General features: G+C 39.9%; 2 protein-coding genes across 4 annotated transcripts in view; both read right to left on the reverse strand.

The window, feature by feature from the left end:
* Positions 1-15,475, reverse strand: part of ATP6AP1L (ATPase H+ transporting accessory protein 1 like) — a 756,678-nt gene that overhangs the window by 562,171 nt on the left and 179,032 nt on the right. The gene's annotated exons all lie outside the window — the stretch shown is intronic.
* Positions 1-15,475, reverse strand: part of RASGRF2 (Ras protein specific guanine nucleotide releasing factor 2) — a 137,276-nt gene that overhangs the window by 108,883 nt on the left and 12,918 nt on the right. The gene's annotated exons all lie outside the window — the stretch shown is intronic.

A 15,475-nucleotide genomic window follows, 5' to 3' on the forward strand; every position in this document is an offset into this window, starting at 1 on the left:
GAAGTGAGCCTTGCTGATTTGAAGCCTCAGGCTGAGAAGTGAATTGACACTTGGTTGAAGTGGAAGACAGGATTCACCAAAGATAAGCAAACAGTACATAAATTCTTAGCTCTCCGTGGCAGCTGTGAGGGAGAAAGACAAAAACCGCCAGGATAAAACTACACTGAAATTGGCAGCACTATATACAGTTTTAGAGATCATTCTCTTAGAGTACAAAGTCTTAATAGAGTACAGACTTTATTTCCAGTAGGAACTACAGGTGTTATCATAACATGACTCCTAAGAGCAAGCAGGACAAAAGTTCAAAAGATAGTAAAAGAATTTGTAATAGAAGGTGTAAGTATCAGGTTATGCTAGATTTTCTGCCTTTTATTAGAAATAACATAATGTTCAGCAAATCTTCACCTAATCACGTAGCTAAACTGAACATTTTGGTATGTTTACAAATGAAGTAGAAGGAATTCTAGGCCTTCTACAGAAAAACTTGAAATCATGAACGTAATACAGAAAGAAAAAGACAGTCAAAAGCCATAGTTTATTGAGCTGTTTATATCTTATCCTAGGTTTTTTGAACTCATGAAGTTAATACGTGCAGAGTTTAAAGCTGTGATTTATCCAATATACTTATCACAGTGAGCCTTTTGCGTTATTTTCATTAAAATAAGTGAAACTGTGTGAGAATGTACTGCGAGGAGTGAGGAGTCAATATACACAGGGAAAGGTGACAGGCACCACACGCAACTTCTTTGGGTCACCACAGCGCTATATAATGACTATATTGTTTCATACAACTCAGTTCAAAGCCAAATATTTCACAGTGGTAAGCAGATAATCTCATTCACAAAATCAAACCAGACAAAAACTGTGTACTCAATCAATGAGGGTTTTTCAGGTCTTCTGAAACTACTTTTTCCATGCAAAATAATTCTAAAAAAAAGTTTAAGACCATCATACAGAAGCCCTCCCTGTACTCCTATCCTGCTGCTTTCATTCTTACACATCTGACACCTCCTCTTTAACTTTTGTAAGGAAAAAAATTCTTTCTTCTATCAGTTACATAAAAACGGGATACTACTTCTCCTGTAGCAGTTGTAGTATTTATGGAGATTGCCATCCTACTGCCTGACATGGTGTCAGAAACATAACCTCATTCAGGTTTCTAAAAGAGAAGAAAGAAACCCACAAAACAACCCCTGTCAAGCCCTTAAGATTGTAATTTCTATCGATAAAACAATGCAAAAGTAGCTATAGTGCTTTTGATAACTAAAAGCTGGAAGTTTCAAAGTTCATATCTTGAACACGACTAGGGAAACGTTCGTATGTATCGAGATACTTATAGTGCATTCTTGTATATGCTGTCTTGTATCATTATAGTTCTGTATTCCCATGTAAAAAGAGATGTGGCATAAAAATCATGTGAATTTACTTGCCTGCTGCAGAAACATGAATGACGTAGGCAGCTGCAATAAGGGAGAAAACTGAGAAGAGGGAGAATATTGTTAAACAGAATTCTGGTTTCAAAGTGACATTCCCATCACTATTGTCATATACAGACAAATCTCCATCGAGAATTTTGTGAAGAAGTTCTGCAGGATCCAACCATAGAGAATTAACTGGAATAATACTACCCAAAGCAAAGGTATCAGCTCTGGTTTTGGCAATTACTCTTCTACACATGTTGGAGGGAATGTGACCTTTAATCATGCCTTAATTCCTCACTGCTTACATACAGACACAACAATCCTCATCAAGATACAGAATGAGAAGGCTAGTTTGATGAACAGAGATGACAGCATGCTGCAATCCACAACTCTCAGATGAGGATGGAGCATGAGGGATGGAGCATTTTCTCACATGTGATTGAGTACATAGTTTTTGTCTGGTTTGATTTTGTAAATCAGGTTATCTGCTGACCCACAGAGTACAGACCAAGTAACCCAAGTCTTGTGTGAGCCTGGGAATAAGATGCCATAAGCAAACAGCTCCACTGTAAACTGTGGCATGTGAAAGCTTGCTTCACATCTTTCACCTCAAAAGTATTCAAAATGCAATCAATAAGCACTCAAACCAGTTTAAACTTGATCAAAAAGACTCAAGGGATCATTTTCATTCTGCTCCCACTCCTTTTCTTTACAAAAAAACATTGTTGGTTCTATACAGTCAAGGTACAGCTCTCTCTCGGAAACTGCTGAGTGAAAACACAGTATATAACAGTTCAATAAAATAATTTCTGTGTAAACAGAATACAGCATGTGGGCGTGGCAGGCAGCCACACATTGTGGTTATAGGTTTTGCAATCCTCGCTCAATTTAGCCACCCTATCTGTGACCATGGCCACTTGTTAGTTCTTAAATGATTCAGATAAAGAGGAAAGAACAAACTGTTCCTGAAAACCACAATAAAATTACCAAAACACGATTCTAAGTGGCTGCCATTAGTGGCTCCTGTCAGTGGCTTCTCTGTGGTTGAGATCCAACTTATTTTCCTTCTAATCATTCTAAAAGAAAGGCATGTGCTATTGCAAAACACAGTATGTAAATGCTTTACTTGCACCACCAGTGTTGCAAGGAGATGATTCTTTTCTTAAGAGGTATGTACATAATCTTTTCTTGCAGCACAACTAACCATGTTTACTTCTCAATCATTAAAAAGGCGATGTTTTTCTATTAAAACAGCAGCTTGATTTGTTGAACAAATCTTACCATTAAAAACAGCGTCACAGCTCTCTACATTTCCAGTGGTTTGATTTTAGATATTTCAAGTTACTACTGAGACTTATCTCTTGTAAATATTTGTATCAGATCATTCCACAACACAGATACCACCCTATACCACTGCTCCAGCTAAATGATTGTCATTTAGATGTGAAACACGGGAGAGTGATTTATTCCTCTTCTGTAGTATAGAGCAAAGTAATCACAATGTCATTAAGCTAAAGTAGTTATAGAGCAGAGTTCTAACAAAAGAAGATGAAGGCAAGTCTGCAATATAACAAGGTGACATATGTCCCAGTATAATTTGGGGCTTGCATTTAAGAAAACACCATTTCCTGCTAAGAAGGTCAGTAATCCAAACACTGCTATTTACATAGCTAGACAGAGAGTTGGGTTGAAGATTTTCAACCTGCCTCTGTAAAACACTTATCATACAGTACTATTGGCTCTACTAGAACAATTAAGAATAACAATCTGTTCTCTCTTATTTAGCTGGCTAAATTATGACTGCCAGGCTGAAATTTTATCATTACTGAAATACATGGCAAAACTTCAACTAAATGCAGAGGAAACTGGGGTCTTTAGATCTGATCCTGATGTCATTTACGCTGAAGTTAAAATTATGCAGTTCCAATTAGCATCACCCATTATTTCTTATCAGTCTTCTTACTTCCTGCATTGACTCTCAAATGAGTTTCTAGACACTGAAAATCTATCCCATGCCAAAGGTGCTAGCACACAAAATAATTGTTCTCTCTGCTCAATCCCTTCTATGTACGACCTCCACTCAACGTTGCTCTCATCTCAAAGGTTCTAAAATGACCTGCATACAGATATGAGGAGCAGGTCCAGAGCTAGTGGTTCACATCACATGCTCAAGTGCAAAACTAGAAAGAAACTGTCACAACTTGACATTCATTATTTATTCAGTTTACAGACAAGAAAACCCATTATGCAAAGATATTAAAGATTTTATTTATATCCTCTGGAAAAAAAGAAAGCACAAAACATAAAACGAACACAAACACAGATCAATAGACATGTTTTGTAATTATGATGCAATATACACATACCTTAAAGAAAAGCAATTTTGTGTCTTACACTTGCTAGAATCATAGAATCACAGAATCACAGACTGGTTTGGGTTGAAAGCGACCTTAAAGCTCATCCAGTTCCAACCCCCTGCAATGGGTGAGACACCCTCTAGACCAGGTTGCTCCAAGCCCCATCCAGCCTGGCCTTGAACACTACCAGGGATGGGAAGTGATAGGAAATAATTTTTTCCCCATCCTTGGATATTAGAGAAAATAAATACTACCTGCTACATAGTAGGCTCACTCATAAAACAAATCAAAGAAATTGAAAAAAAAAAAAAAAATCAGTTGGTATCAATTTATGATTTTTATACACACAAAAAATGCTAGATTTTTTTTTTTTTTACTGTAATAGGGGAATTACGTAAGAGTCAACAAATTGCCAGTCAATTTAGTAATTAAATGGCCATACTGGCACAGAGCAAGCATTCATCTAGGTCAGTAATCCATCTCCAGTACTGGCTAATAGGAGATACATAAACTAGAATATATGAAGATGATGAGCATCGGAAATTTCATACCCACTGGGACACACAACTGGGCTCACCATAGATACGAAGTCATGAGGCAGTCAAGGGTGGTGGTCTCAGCAACTTCCGCAATTTCATAGAATCATAGAATCATAGAATCATAGAATCGTAAGGGTTGGAAAGGACCTTAAGATCATCTAGTTCCAACACCCCTGCCATGGGCAGGGACACCTTGCCCTAAACCACGTGGCTCAAGGCTCTGTCCAACCTGGCCTTGAACACCGCCAGGGATGGAGCATCCACAACCTCCCTGGGCAACCCATTCCAGTGCTTCACCACCCTCACTGTAAAGAACTTCTTCCTTATATCTAATCTAAACTTCCCCTGTTTAAGTTTGAACCCATTACCCCTTGTCCTACCACTACAGTCCCTAAGGAAGAGTCCCTCCCAAGCATCCTTGTAGACCCCCTTCAGATACTGGAAGGCTGCTATGAGGTCACCACGCAGCCTTCTCTTCTCCAGGCTGAACAGCCCCAACTCTCTCAGCCTGTCTTCATATGGGAGGTGCTCCAGCCCTCTTATCATCCTCATGGCCCTCCTCTGGACTCGCTCCAACAGCTCCATGTCCTTTTTATGTTGAGGACACCAGAACTGTACGCAGTACTCCAAGTGGGGTCTCACAAGAGCAGAGTAGAGGGGCAGGATCACCTCCTTCGACCTGCTGGTCACGCTTCTTTTGGTGCAGCCCAGGATGCAGTTGGCTTTCTGGGCTGCAAGCGCATACTGCCGGCTCATGTTAAGCTTCTCGTCAACCAACACCCCCAAGTCCTTTTCTGCAGGGCTGCTCTGAATCTCTTCTCTGCCCAGCCTGTAGCAGTGCCTGGGATTGCCCCGACCCAGGTGTAGGACCTTGCACTTGGCTTGGTTAAACTTCATAAGGTTGGCAGCGGCCCACCTCACAAGCGTGTCAAGGTCCCTCTGGATGGCATCCCTTCCCTCCAGCGTATCAACCGAACCACACAGCTTGGTGTCGTCGGCAAACTTGCTGAGGGTGCACTCAATCCCACTGTCCATGTCGCCGACAAAGATGCTGAACAGGACCGGTCCCAACACCGATCCCTGAGGGACACCACTCGTTACAGGTTTCCAACTGGACATCGAGCCATTTACCACAACTCTTTGCGTGCGGCCATCGAGCCAGTTTTTTATCCACCGAGTGGTCCATCTATCAAATTGATGTCTCTCCAATTTAGAGACAAGGATGTCATGTGGGACAGTGTCAAAAGCTTTGCACAAGTCCAGGTAGATGACATCAACTGCTCTGCCGCTGTCCATCAGTTCCGTGGCTCCATCATAGAAGGCCACCAAATTGGGCAGGCAGGATTTGCCCTTAGTGAAGCCATGTTGGCTGTCACCAACCACCTCGTTGTTTTTCATGTGCCTTAGCATGTTTTCCAGGAGAAACTGTTCCAAGATTTTGCCAGGCACAGAGGTGAGACTGACTGGTCTGTAGTTCCCCGGGTCTTCCACCTTCCCCTTCTTGAAAATGGGGGTTATATTACCCTTCTTCCAGTCATCGGGAACTTCACCTGACTGCCAGGATTTTTCAAATATGATGGACAGTGGCTTAGCAACTTCATTCGCCAGCTCCTTCAGGACCCGTGGATGGATTTCATCAGGTCCCATGGACTTGTGCACGTTCAGGTTCTTAAGATGGTCTCGAACCTGATCCTCTCCTACTGTCACTTAGGAGACATACTACTCAACACTTCCCAGACCAACAGGGCTGTGCTAGTCACGCAACAGAAGGACTACTTATACCTATGGGCAGCTTGTGGAGCGAGAATGTGCTGACATCTTGCTTGGTCTTTCCTGGCCCATTACAACCCACACATGCTAAAGCATGGGAGGAATATCAAATGCACCAGCTGAACAGGTACTGTGCATAATTAAGACAGAGTAAACACACAAACAGTTAAAAACACTTCTGCAGACTCTCATGCCACTGCAGAAGGGCACGCTGTTCCACTCCCAAGTGCAGAACAGCAGAGTCTGGAAAAAAACAACTGTTTATGGGAAATGGGCAGAGTTTGTAACACTGGTGTGGCAAAATCTTTCCCTTTGCTGACATATCCTTGACCCCAAAGACACAGTGAAAAAGAGCTTATTTCAGGTTAGCAGAGCATAAAATTCCTATAGCAGGTAACTGAAACAAGAAAAAAAATAATCTAGTCGCGAGGACACTACTTAACTTTCAACTAGTATTGGTCCAAATTTCCCAGATTCCTCGCTATTCCCCTAAAAAATGTGCTTTTCTGCTCATGTATTTAGATACACATGAACAATGATCTGAGGCTTTGGGCTCATGCTATTAAAATTATGTTCTATCATTTGTCAGACTAGTAATGATAGCTGTAAAGACTTAGCACTGAAGCTAATTAACTATTTTTGACACAGGATCACGACGACTTCAGTGTTTGTTTGCACACATAGGACTGTTCTTCAGAACTGCAGTTCCGAAAAAAGATTTTTCCAGTCAATTATGTAATTCAGATACATTGCATAAAATTGACATATGTCAGTTTTACAAACAATTTTTTCCCACACCATGACTTAAACATACAAAATAGTTTCATAGCAAAAGGAGGCACAATTTTTTAAGGTAAATACACTTTTCTGTGTGTGCATAAGACGCATTTAATCTTTCTTTTATTTAAAAACAGGGAAAACTACATGCTATCAGCTTTTCCATTTAGCAGTGAGATTTTTATTTTGTGCTTCAAGAAATTTTCACAGTGGACTTCTGCCAAATTTTGTGATATACTTAAAAAAATTTAAAATACTCAAATATCCATCTATAATAAAAGTAAATAAGGATATATCAACACTGAATGAATGCCTAGGCAGTTAGTCACACAAAATCTAGTAATGCTATGACTTAGACCATGACCTGAACTGGAATCACCTTAAGATCATTTGATACACTGAACTTCAGTCAGTGAAGAAATGTGTGTGTGACAGAAATTCAGATGTGAATTATGTTAGTGACAGGCATATCTACAGTAAAAACAATAACTACATTTTAATTACACTACAATGTATTTTCTTAACATCTAGGTCATCTCTTCTCTTAAAAAAAAAACCAAAAAACCAAAACTCCAAAACACCCAAAAAACCCCCATAGCATCTTATGTCCAAAACAAAGCTTTCTTGACAGACTATATTATTCAAGGTCACATAGAACAAGACAGTCTCTGAATACCTACAGGAAAGCTTTACAGTATCAACCAATCAAGTGTTACAACTGCAGTTGAAATTCAATGAAAATAAATAGAAAAATAAGTATATGGTGAAAGACAATCTGTACATGCACAATAATAAGCCCTGAGCAGACTACACACTGATCAGGCTTTTGGGCTGTAATGGAAAACCTCAGGTCTGTGACTTGCTACTGATCAGAATGATATTCTGGGAACACCATGGGAGCAAAACAAAAAATGGCCCTATGTCATAATGTATATAAATGGCAAAAACACATTCTCAATGTTAGGTACATCTTGGCTTGATGCCAGCAAGGGAGTGGTGCAGTTGATTTGCTGGAGGGAAGGGATGGGATCCAGAGGGACACTGATAGGCTGGAAGAGTGGGCCCATACAAGCTTCAAGAAGTTCAACAATGCCAAGTGCAAGGTCCTGGCCACTAGACCTGGGTCAGGGCAATCTCCAATATCAATAGAGACTGGGGGATGAAGGGATGGACAACAGCTCCAAGGAGAGGACTTGGGGGTTTTGGTTGAAGAAAAGTTCCCCATGACCTCCAGTATGCACTTGAGCCCAGAACCCATCCTTGTGCTGGGCTGCACCCCCAGAGCATGAGCTCTGGTCGAGAGAGGGGATCCTCCCCCTCTGCTGCACGCTGTGGAGACCCCCCCTGCAGTCCCGATCCAGCTCTGGGGCAACAACACAAGAGGGATGTGGAGCTGTTGGAGCCAGTCCAGAGGAGGCCACAGGGATGCTGCGAGGGCTGGAGCAGCTCTGCTCTGGAGACAGGCTGAGAGAGCTGGGCTGGTTCAGCCTGCAGAAGAGAAGACTCTGGGGAGACCTTAGAGCAGCTGCCAGTGCCTGAACGGGATGACAAGGAATCTGGAGAGGGGCTTTTGACAAGGGCCTTTTGTAGAGACAGGACAAGGGGCAATGGTTTTCAACTGAAAGCAGGTAGATTTAGGTTGGACATAAGGAAGACAATGGAGTGGGAAAAGATGAGAGATCCTATTGTGAGAAACACATCCAGATGAGTTAGTGAAAAGGCCCTCCAAATCACCTTTCGGGTTGAGAATGGTGCCTATAGGAGTAGAACACTTGTTATGGGAAGCAGGGGAGAGCATTTTGGGATTGTACAAGACTTCTTATGGGATGACTACAGCAGGAACCAAAGGCAGGGAAAGGGATAATAATGTAATTATTAAATTTCTACTAAGCATGGGAAAATACAGGAATAAGCTGATAAAAGAGGCCAGTCTCCCCAGTACATCTGCCTGTCCATGCCCTGTGCTTAATCACCACAGTGTTTCCTGGTTTCACCTTAAACTTCATTTCTAACTATTTTCCTGATGAGGTGACTGTATCTGTGTGCATGTGTGTGTTATGGAGTTCTAAGCATCATGATGAACCACAGGTCACAGGGGCCCATGTATCTGTGGTGCCAGTAACTGTATTGAATGTGACTGCTAGTGAAAACCAAGCCACACCAGCCAGTGAGCAGGACAAGTCACCTGGCAGCCAACTATGAGGACAGAACTAAGTCTTGGCCGCATAAGTGAGTCTCTGTGACTGAGACAACTGCACGAGTTAAGATACTGAAGGAACCAGAAGGGCCAGGCCAGCTCCTGGTGGGGCCATGATGTCTGGGGTCTGTGGAGAAACCCCATTGGATGTGCTTGTGTTCCTGTACTTGAAGAGGATAGAGGACCCAGGAGACAGCCACTAGATGAACAGCGTCTAGGCCATTTTCTGCAGGGATCCATACTGTAAAGCTGTATAATTTCCCACTAACAGACCTCCGTCTTGATCAGTCAGATGGTAAACAGGATGAGACCACTGGTTCTGTTTGTTCTGGCATCAGTGCTGAGCAACTCTGTTTGTGTTGATCTGTGTGTACTGAACACTCAGGTTTTGTTCATGCACTCCTACATGAGGCTGTGTGCCTTGATGATGCTTGGACATGGCAGTGTGAAGCTGCAGGAGATTAATGAGCCTTGAAGAATACAACATTATGGTGTCGATTAAAAATCAAAAGGTATTTCTGTATGGTAACATGTAGTGAGCTCTCAAACTATTGCAACAGCCACTGGAGACTTTAGAAGTAAGTATGTAGGGATTCAAAAAGGCATTTGGCAGAGTCTGAGAGGAAAAATGGCTATTAACTACAAAGGCATGAACTTCAGCTCAGGGTATCAGAACTGCAAGTTGCTGGAACTCAACACAGCATTTGTGGAAAGCATCATGCCCTGTTACGATACAATTAATCAGCCATCAGCTGTCTAAGAGAGAGTGGACACTGGACTCAAGGAACTTTTGATACGGTGATCAAGCTTACACTGAATCACAGAATCACAGACTGGTTTGGGTTGGAAAGGACCTTAAAGCTCATCCAGTTCCAACCCCCTGCCATGGGCATGGACCTTCCACTAGACCAGGTTGCTCCAAGCCCCTGTGTCCAACCTGGCCTTGAACACTTCTCCGTACAATCTGGGATTGATTGACATAATCAATACTCAATTCTTGCTACTGTTACAGGAATGAAACTAGCATTCTGTAAAATTAGTTATGTAACAATTATGAATGTCATGTAATTAAGTCTGATTTAGAGCAAAGGGTTGATACCTGAAGTGTGTGCCATCTCTTCAGAAGTTGACTCATGCTCTCAGTTCCTAAACACTTTTTTAAAGGTACTCTATGCACCCTAAAGATAAATGTTCTCATCCACAGAGCTAAACCAAGCACACGGTGTTCTGCTTTGATCAGTGTAACACAGCCAAGTTGCTTTGTTCATATTTTTGACCTCACTCATTTTTCAGGCAAGGATGTCAAGATGTAAACATTATCTGATAATAACAAATTGCACCATATGACATCACTACAGAAACATGGCAATCCCTTTCATTTAGTACAACAAAAAATATTCTAAAATGAAAGGAGTCTAGCTTTATGCAACCCTCGTCATTTAAGGGCTCTCAAATAAAATTGTAGGTAAGTACTTTAATGGCCCAGATATCAGCATCACCTCAATAAAACAGTGAGACTCAGAAAACTGAGCTAAGAGAAGCAGCAGTGTGTCTCCATACGAAGACAAGGATACACCACTAAAATACCAAAATCAGAAGGGGTACCTCAGAGATTCATCATTTACTGTGAAATGTTTAGCTAGATAAGAGTGCCACATGTCAGTTATCTAATGTTCTGCAACCACCAGAACATATCAGGCAAGGCACCACACACGAGTTTCCAGATCTTAATCTAGGTGTGTGACTAGGAAACCAATTTTAATTCAAGTTTTCCTGACCTTTTTTCTTTTAAATATATTAGGTGATAGTATATAATACTTAAAGCAATTATATTATTCTTGCTGGCTCTCAACTGATCCTGGAAAACCTAGCTGGCTTGCTAGCAATGTGGCCAACCACAAAGGAGATCTGCAAGCATTATTTTTAAAACACAACCTGTGTTAGAGTTAGAAAAGTTACATGTTAATTTAAAAAACTCTGCACAACTTTAAGTGTGATGGGTACCAAGCACAATAATTAAGAATTATTACTACCACATCTGGAAGTTCCTGATGATAGGGGTTATACAAACAAAAGTTCATAAAAGACATTTAATGAAGTACATTTCAAGATTGCAAGAAGTCTTTCTAGGTGATGAGAGAATGTTTAAAGAGTTTACTTGGAAAAATAACTTCGGAATTTTACAAAACTTTGGAGATTACTGCCATGCTCTAAATATTTATATATTTAGTATTTAACAGCACTGAATGTATTAAATTTCATGTAATGTTTAATAACATGTAAAATAAGATATTTTTAAAACATTTGAAGAGACCAGACCCCAGCTCCAGAAACAACTTATAGCAAGTACTGGCAAGTGTTTACAAAAATCAAGTTGTTGCTCAACCAGCACATAAGAACAGTTATTTCATCATAAGTTTTTAAAACAAGTATTTCAACTGCTGAGTTTAAGGAGGTCTTCAGAGCAATTTTCAGTAACAACATCAACAACGAAGAAAAAGTGCATCTGCCCATGCTTCTAAGTCCATGTTGCGTATTCTATTCTACTGATCACAACGACTTTTTCAGTCTACTCTGTTTTTATTATGCTAACAGGTGCCAACACTTCAATTTAATCCAATCTGGAATGTCTGCTGTATCTTACTGTGCCTTCCTGTGTCTATGTATGGTCAGCTAAGCATGCCTAGCTCGAAGACACCTACAGTTATACAGCTTTTGCTCCTTCACGTACAAGCAGTATCTTCTTACTTAGCTTCTCCGAGTATTTAACAGAAGGCACTGCAATTGATTGAGGTTTTCTGTGTACCCAAATGGCTGCTACAGGTTTAAATTCATCAATAAACATACCAGATAAATAAATTTGCTATTACTATTTAACGGGAAGGGGTTGTTTGCTAAGGGTTCTTACATATTTCTGATGACATATATACAAACAATGCTGTCCCCACACCCACCCCACCCAGGAAACAGGGATGAACAGAATGGTAACATCAAAGCAGCACAGGGGTAGCAAGGCTCTGACCCACACATGAACCCATTCATCACAGAACAGTTTACAACAACACATATTTTCTCAATTACTTGGAGCTTTAGGAACAGCTATCTGCATAATAAAAACCTGCAGTTACTCTTGCCCATAAAAGAGGAATTTATTAAGGCAGTGAGAGATCAAAGACTTCCAGTATGGCTACCTGATGGAGGAAAGGAGCAGACAAGGAAAAAGAAAAGGAATTGAGACTTTTTAGTGCCAATCTTGATTTTCTGGTAGAAAGGGGTTTTAGTCTACTGACAGCTATAACCATAAAAATTTGTTCTATGAAACAGTTTTTGTTCAACATAAACACTCTAAACAGATATGACCACCCTCAGTGACAAAGTGGGGTTTAAGCATCTCACTACACTAAGTGCTCCCTTTTAAGACCTTAATTTTTAAAAAACACCCAAGAAACAATGTTATGTCATACTCTGTTGTGCCACATTGTAATTCAAAGTTAAAAACAAGAGACAGTGCCAACAATTCTAGGCTAAAACTTTCCATATTTTTACCTTGATAGCCTTGTGTTTTTCTCCAATAGTTTATGGAAAGCTGCTGCTGTTTTAAGCTGATTTTCTATATTCTCATATCTCAAATAACAACTAAAAATTAACACACACTGACATTCTTATGACATGAGTAACTTATAATAAAAGTTGCAGGTTATATATACAATACCTGCAGAACTGTATATTGTTAGTGATACAAGTATTACTCAGTGATAATTAAATAATCTTCTGTAGCTACATTCAGGGTTTTTTAAAACAGTAAGGGGGCAGATTGATTCTGATAAGAAGTTTTAATCAAACAAGTCCATTACATTTGAATACATTTCTCTGGAAGCTCCCGAAACGCTCTTCCAAATATGTTTTCAATTAATTGTCCACATTTCCCATCGTACTCCACGCCACTCATATCCTTCCTGACCTGGGTTACTTAAAAATAACCTTGAATCAAGAAAGAACATCAGGAAATATAAATGGACATGGCAGCTGACCAACCCTTAGTAAAAGGTACATGGTATTAAAGCAGATCAGGCACCTGGTCCCACTTGATATATTTAGAGAGTCTAAACTCTGAAGTCACTTAGTTTAAATAATCTACTACAGTGAAATTATATCAGATATACACAAAGTAAAGGAGAGACACTTATTTCTGTGGTTTTGATCTAAGAATCACCAACTCACGCATTTTTATAGAAGAAAGTGGAGTGGGAATAAACCCTTACAATGCTTACCTTTGCTTGGTGGTGTTCCAGTTTCATACATTATGCAGCTTCACTACTGCATAGGTATTCCCCAAACACATTCCGGGCGGTGAAGATTTAAAATAAAATAAAAAGCTACCTGAATAAATAGTACAGACAAGGGGAAACTGGGGAAGAAAAAGGGTAACAAAGTAATGCACACTAGAGCAAATACTAGCCCTTCCAGCAGTTTCCTGAACACACAAAAGCTTAACAACCACCTTCCCCTCTTTCCTTCTGTCTCTGTAATAAATACAGCCTAAAGAAGATCCAAAGTTATGTTACATTTCCCAGGGTAGCAAAACTAAGTATTTTGTAAATATTATTACTGCTTAGCACAAGGAGAAAAGAGAAGCAGAAAACTACTGAATTATGGATATATTCCAAGTACCTCAAGCGAAGGAAAAAAGGCTTCAGCTTCAGTTAACAAGTTATATCACATTCTGCTCATTAGCACAAGAAGTTTAAAGTCTATTCTAGTTGCACAATTTTTTCCTGCTACAATTTAAACCTTTGCCAAAACAGAATGATTACTTCAAATTTAAATCAGATGGGAACTGATTAGAAAGAAAACAACCTTTGTCCCCCAGAAAACAGAATAACTGAAGCAGAAAATACATGCCACATACATGCTGCACTAACATATGCAAAAAAAAAAAAAAAAAAAAAAAAGCACATCACAAGCACAAAAAGCCAGAAAGGATTTTCACCTTTTTACTTTTCAGAAAACTCTCAGAAATTCTGAATTCAGATCTTTATTATGGTTCTCAGTAAACCATTGGCTAAGATGCTGAGCCAACAGTAAATTTCTTCCAGAGAAAGAAAAGTAAGACTGCTATCTGCATAGCAACTCAAAACAGCAACCTTACATATATAGTTCTTTTAACCCACGATTTTACTTCCTGAAACAAGAGGAAAATACAAGAAAGGGGAAGCCTTTGCAGTTTTCCCTTAAAAAAAAAATAAAATAAAAATCCTACTATCTGGACCAACAGTTCTGTCTTAGAACTAAATGTCCCGGGTGAAAGTTTGACATCATCTTTCACCCGTGTTCTGGGCCTGATCATTCAATTAGTTTTCAGTGCACACTACTGTCCACTTATCTAACCCTTTGTCTGCTATCATCTAATACTTTGTCTGCTGCCTACAATGCTGAAGTTATGGGAGACAGTATCAAAGACTTTACTGAAGTCAAAGTTAAATCCACACTACTGTCCACTTATCTAACCCATACTTTGTCTGCTGAATGTCTGTCTACAATGCTGAATTCATGGGAGATGATAGTATCAAAGACTTTACTGAAGTCAAAGTAAACAACTTCCACTGCTTTCCCCTTGTTCACCAAGCCAACCACCTTATTTTGGAAGGCTGAAAGGTTGGTCAAGCATGATTTCCCCTTTGTAAATCCATGGTGACTACTCCCAAACACCTTCTTGAACTCAACTGTGTGGAAATGTTTTCCAGGAGGATTTTCTTCATCACCTTCCCAGGGACTATGGTGAGACTGTCTTGTAGTTCCCTGGATCTTCCTTTTTGCCCTCCTTGAAGATCTCCAGTCTTCAGAAACTTCTCTCAGTCACCATGACTTCAAGTCTTTAATCCTTTGATAAGAGGTTCATTCAAGCAAGAAGTCTGGATACCACTGAACTACATTAAGACATAATTAAGGACTGTGGATGGATTCAAAGTCAAAGAAAGAGACTTGTGTTCCTGAGTCATTCAAAAATATATATAAAATTTTGAATTTTTAAGTTAAACTGAAGTAATTTATAGAAAAATGTTCTATTTTTCCTGCATATAACTGCCAAATAGAGGCATTATAGTAAGGAGCCAAGGTCCAAACATCTAAACGTATCAGCAAAGACGAAAAAACACAATTCAAAAGATGAGAGACGCCTTGGATGCTGCATGTTTTTACTCGTTTTACTTAAAAAATCTTACACTCCATCACAGAGTTCAAAAAGCCACGAGAGGCAAAAATCAGAACTGCTTTCAAAATTACTTGGAATTGCTGTGTAACCTTTGCAAAGCAAATCACTAAGAGGTCCCTCTGGACATTCAACTTTTATTCTACAAGCTGTTAAAAGCAGACCCAACATTTACCATTACACTTGTCATATAGCCAATCATTAGG

The sequence above is a fragment of the Strigops habroptila genome, chromosome Z, assembly GCF_004027225.2.
Source record: "Strigops habroptila isolate Jane chromosome Z, bStrHab1.2.pri, whole genome shotgun sequence".
NCBI classification, from domain to species: domain Eukaryota; kingdom Metazoa; phylum Chordata; class Aves; order Psittaciformes; family Psittacidae; genus Strigops; species Strigops habroptila.